General features: G+C 36.3%; 1 protein-coding gene across 1 annotated transcript in view; it reads right to left on the bottom strand.

The window, feature by feature from the left end:
- Positions 1 to 1,304: 1,304 nt before the first annotated feature.
- Rab3-GEF (Rab3 GDP-GTP exchange factor) overlaps positions 1,305 to 6,076 on the bottom strand; it is a 98,396-nt gene continuing 93,624 nt past the window's right edge. Inside the window, 1 exon segment of the mRNA XM_074176152.1 lies at positions 1,305 to 1,444. The gene's annotated coding sequence lies outside the window, so the exon portion shown is untranslated.

The raw sequence follows: 6,076 nt of genomic DNA, 5'->3' as shown, positions 1-6,076 counted from the left end.
GCATTTTATGTTGGTTGGCAACACTACTTCTATGACAAATGTCAAAAATTTAATTCTGGCGCCATTTTCAAATATTTCAGATTTGTATTAGTAGTTGAAGTAAACCCCAACTACTTCAAGAAGTGAAAATTGAAATGAATAAATATCGATATGTTTCATAACAATTGATATCATATTTTACAGTTCGCAAAATATTTGACAGCAAGTGTTTTTAACATCATAACATAATACCTATTGGGAAAGGAAGATTTTGGCTTTCTAATGTGGGAATATTTCAAAGAAAGGAAGGAATCATCAATTTCAAAAAAGTTGTTCTAAACAAAGATGTCTAGATCATGCAAATGAGTAACTTTCAGACTTTAGTTATGAAATTGAATCAGATATCATTCACAGGGTTGTTACACAATATAGTAAATTGAAGAGGTAAAATTACACTTACTTGGAACATTGTTTCATGTGAGTAGAATTTTACTCCTTTCATTTACTATATTCTCTGGCAATCCTGTAAATGATATCTGATTCAATCTGATAATGGATGTTTGTAATACAAACTTAATGGAGAAAATTGCAGTGTTTATATAAAAGTATTCGTTTCGAAAGTATGTTGCTTTCGTGTAATTCAATATTTACATGAATATAGCTGTTTCGAGAAGACTTTTTTCCAGTTTGTGTCTAAAAGTTACTTCTTTGCATAATCTACACACTTTTGTATAGTTACCTTTCGGAAACCGATGTTTCTTTTCTTCCTTTGCAAAGTTATCACACTTTTTGCATAGAGATGGAGGAATAGTAAGCCAAAAGCTTTCTTTTCCCAAAAAATTATCTCCTAAAGTTATACCCTTCCAATTTGAATAATACCTCTTTTTTTAATGACATCGAAGTATCAAAAAAATTAAAAATTGTTGATCGCGGCAATAACACATACCATCCCCTTACACTTGACCCTTAACCCAAAAACTCACACCCAAGGAAGACACGAAGGACCTTTACAGTCACTTCCATACACGAACCTCAAAGAATACCTCCTATGACGTCACTTCGGCCTTGGAGGCGTTTGGGGGGGCAAAGGCATAGAAATCTGTCTCCTTGGGATAGACCGACTAGGCACGGGAGGGGGTTGACTAGAGGGAAGTGTTGAAAGAGACATCTGTGACGAAAATGTCCTTGCCCCAGGAGGTGGCGCTGGAGGAGCCACACCGGGAGGTAACGCTGGAGGAGGGTACTTGGGTGGACCTCCCACTGGAGTGATGGAACCGGGATCCGGACTGCTAGGCGGAGGTATGGCAGGCACGTGTGGAAGGGGTTGGGGTTCCTCGGAAGGGGGTGTGTAAGGTGCGAGACAGGGGGCGATCGGTAGACGTGACACGTTCGAAGACCTCTTCTTGTCGATTCCGGCTGCCATGTAGGAAAACACGCAGAGTACCGAGTAGCAAATTTGTTCCGCCTGAAACAGATTTTATATTGGAAAAAGTGGTGTGTGAAGCGTATTCTTCAAGTAAGGGTTTTTAAGGTTTTTATAGTTGAGGTAAACTTCAATTTTTGAAAATATTTTAATTGATTTACTGTAGACATACTGGCTAATTTGAACAGTCAAATGTACCTAGTACTCGTGAGGTACAGTACTTTGGGTACTCTGAGTACTTTGGGTACTTCCAAAGAGAAATGATTCCCATACTAGATGTGGAATACTGACTGGTATTGGAAATATTCCAAATACCGTGGAAATGAATTCTTCAAATACCCAACTATGAATCACTTCTGTACTGTGAATCTTCCAGTACATGAGAAAACTCAAGTATCCAGTTTCTGATTCATTATCTAATGGAAGTTCCAAAGGTACTCGTCCTGGAGGTGTACCTGCAGGATTTTCCAAAACCCAAAGATTACAATTTCGTTCTAAAGGTAAAGGTGAAGAATTCATTAGCCATTCCAAAATTATCGTATATTTTGAGGTGCAGCCCTACTTGGCATGACGAACAGGGATTACAAAATATCGATGACGAATTAAGAAGGATGCTGGAACTCATTACTAATAACCGTATCGAAGACGAAACTTGGTTACAGGCATCACTTCCAGTTTCTAGAGGAGGATTAGGAATTCGTTCAGCCACTTCACTCGCTTTGCCATCATTTCTGTCCTCATTTTGCAGTGTTTCCGATCTGATAGAAATTATCTTACAATACCCAAAGCCAATATCTGATTGTGTTTTTGATCGGGGAAAATCTCTTTGGGAATCTAGAACTGGCCAAACAATGAAAATTGAAGACATGAAAAACCAGAGGGCATGGGATAAACCATTACTAGATCAAGCAACTAGTATTTTACTGAAGACAGCTTCTGACACTTCAAAAAATAAGGCTCGTCTTCTCGCAGTAACTGTGAAAGAATCTGGTGCTTGGTTAAATGCTGTTCCTCTATTAGATGACGACTCTTTCAGACTTGCCATCGGATTTCGACTTGGTACACCACTGTGTGTTCAACACTTTTGTAAATGTGGTGCATTTGTGGATGAATCGGGTACTCATGGGTTGAGCTGCCGTTTTAGCGCTGGTCGTTTATCTCGCCACTATGCAATTAATGATCTAATCAAAAGGGCTTTAACTTCAGCAAAAATTCCTGCGATTTTAGAACCTATAGGCACAAGTCGAGACGACGGAAAACGGCCGGATGGTATGACACTTGTTCCATGGAAAAATGGTAAATCTATTGTTTGGGACTTTACTTGTGTAGATACATTAGCAACTTGCCATCTTCCTGCTACTTCTGCGAAAGCCGGTGCTGCTGCTTCTTTAGGAGAAAGTTCCAAACTACGGAAATATCAGAATTTGGAAAATAATTATATCTTTCGCCCAATAGCTATTGAAACCTTTGGTGTTTTTGGCCCTGAAGCCTTATCTTTCATCAATGAAATTGGAAAAAAGGTAACCGATGAAACCCACGAATCAAGAGCCACATCTTTTCTCATACAGAAAATTAGTATTGCCATCCAAAGAGGAAATGCAGCTTCGTTTTTCGGTACTCTCCCTGATTCCAAAAAACTTGATGAAATTTACTTGTTTCCTGAAAACCAATTCTATAAAGAAAAGAGAGGTAATAAGAAACCACTTCATGAAATTAAAATAAAAGCAAATGGAAAAAATACTTTCTCTCAGCAAAATTCTCAAATGGGTTTCAAAGATATTTCGGATTGTTCAGTGATAAATTCTTCAGTCAAAACCTTTGGGTTGAATGGTTTAAAAAATATTGGTAACACCTGTTTCATGAACAGCGTAATTCAATGTTTATCAAATACGAGATGGTTATTGAAATATTTGAAAAAGGATGAATTCATGAAAGATATCAATACTAGTATTTCTAGTATGAAGGGTGCTTTAATAAAATCGTTTGCAGAAGTCATCAAGGAGTTGTGGTCAGAAGATTCATTTGATAAAGTAGTAAATACAGCCTCCTTAAAAAATCAGATTCAAAGTTTTGCTCCTCGATTCATAGGTAATTTCCATCAAGACGCCCAGGAGTTTCTCCGTTATCTTTTAGAAGGATTACATGAAGAGGTTAATATAATTAATGAGAAACCTAAACCAATCTTAACGGAGATTGAGGAAAAATTGAGCGACAGCGGAAATGCACAAGAGTCATGGCTCACATATTTGAGGATGCATAACTCTAAGATTGTAGATAATTTCGTTGGCCAATTGAAATCCACGATGAAATGCACACACTGTGGATACTCTTCAGTAACATTTGATCCTTTCTGGGATTTGTCTCTCTCCATACCACAAAGAAGCGACCAATTGAGTTTGTGGCAATGCTTAGATTATTTTACAAGAGAAGAAACTTTGGATGGAATTGAAAAACCGACGTGTTCGAAATGCAAGGAAAGGAGAAAATGCATAAAGTCCCTATCAATCCACAAGTTTCCGTATATTTTAGTAATACATTTAAAAAGATTCTCTCCAACGGAAAGTAGAGGCAAATTGAATGATGTCATCGAATTTCCTCTAGAAGGATTGGATATGGACAATTTTGCAGGAGAAAATGTGGCTACTTGTTATAATCTATATGCACTTTTAAATCACAGTGGGACTACTAACAGAGGACATTATACAGCATACTGCAGACACCCGTATACTAGCGCGTGGCACAAATACAACGATTCGCACGTGTCACCAATTTCACCAAAGTCGCTTGTGAGTGGAGAAGCATACGTCCTCTTTTATGTAAAGGATGGAACAAAATCGCGCCTTTAAGATAACCGAGAGAAAGTTTAACTTTTAGTTTCTTCAATTTTGTAATTTTTTTTTCAACTTCTCATTTTTGTAAATAAAGTTACTGATAAACACCAGCAGTATATACCTAGTAGTAAAGGTATTCGAAGTTATTTCAGCCAAATCTCATGAAATTCCTTATGAATATAAATTGGTATCTATGGATATTTCTAAATTCCAATGAGTTTATCTCAGATTTGTACTCGTATGCATAACATATGTTATTTTCATCGATATGAAAATGTTATTGCATATTATTTTACAGAATTCAGGCTCTTCAGATTATCACAGTTGTGAGAAGCTTCATTGATGTAATTAGTTTTTAAAAATAATGTTGCAACATCAAATTCAACAACTGAAATTCAGTTCTTCTTATTGTATCAGAAATATACTTTTTTCTAATATTGAGTCATCTCGTTAAAAAATTATTGATTTCCAGAAGTCTAGTTCAGTATACGTACAGGTATATGAAAAAAAAATCAATGGAACCCGGACACATGGATTCCATTATTATTCAGGATACAATTCGTATTAATTGAGTTTATGCACCATTAGGCGAGATGGCAATCAAATATAATAAAATCTATTGGGAGCAATATAACAATGGACCTATTGGGTATTATTATACAGTGCATTCCTTTAATCACCCCCCTTTTTATTTTTTGAACGGATCAACTCAAGAAATTCAAATTTGGGATAATGGAATTAATGCATGAATACTTTATTTTGAAGTAAAATTGACAGATGAAACTTTGAAGGTAGCGACTGGGTGCCATATGGGAAAAAAATTGAATGGAAAGGGGGACCTGTGACAAATCTTTTTGAAGCTCCTGACGAATACTTAACAACTCTAAAATATGGAGTCATTATCTTCACCTACTACAAAATGATGGAACATTTAATAATCCCCTGAAGAAAAATACATTGATATCGATATTTCTAGAAATAATCCTTTTTATCTGCCATATGGAAATTCCAGCAACCCGATAAGGTTTGTTGAGTTATTTTTTGTTTATAAAAACGACAAAAAATGTCAGTACGACAATGAACATCATTGTTCAGTTAGGATATTCTCATTTAGTTTTCGGTTTTACTAGTAGAAAGGTACCACGTCAACAATCTCTGAAATGCTCAAAAAAAATTGAAACGATTTTTATTTACGGTGCGACGCGTAAGTTTCACGAGACCGAAAGGATTTTCAATGAACGTTTTCCGAATCGTCCTATCTGTAGGAAATATTTCAGGAAAATTGTATCCAAATTCACAACTACCGGTAGTGTACATAACAAAAAGCCTACAGACCATCCGTCTGTGGGCTTTTGGTGAGATAGAAGTAAATTCTGAACACTCTACTTATTCCGTCGCGAATGTTTGTGAGGTGTCTCCTTCTACTGTGTGGAGACTTTTGGAGACGAATATGTATCATCCATATAAAATTAAAATGGTACACCAATAAACTGAAGATCGAAGAATAGAATTCTGCAAAATCATAACGGAAACCACTGTTGTGGTTTCCGTTATGAAGTTGTTTTAGTGACGAATATAAATTTTTTAAACCGCAATATTCACAGACAAAATTGCCGTTATTGGAGTGACACCAACCCTTACGTTTTCCGGGAAAACATACCCAATATCCAGAGAAAATTACCGTTTGGGCAGGAATACTGGGAAACCATATTGTAGGACCATTATTTATTGATAAAAATTCAACAGGGAAACTGTATTTGAATATGCTAGAAACTATTGTTGACCCTCTCATCACTGAAATCGTCGAAGCGAATCCTAATGAATTCGATATGGATATTGTATT

This window comes from Leptinotarsa decemlineata, unplaced genomic scaffold, assembly GCF_025532065.1.
Source record: "Leptinotarsa decemlineata unplaced genomic scaffold, Ldec_3_MD MMD2_tig00001621_RagTag_RagTag, whole genome shotgun sequence".
Lineage (NCBI taxonomy): Eukaryota > Metazoa > Arthropoda > Insecta > Coleoptera > Chrysomelidae > Leptinotarsa > Leptinotarsa decemlineata.
The sequence above is the reverse complement of the archived record's forward strand: the minus strand, read 5'-3'. Positions and strand labels throughout refer to the sequence as shown.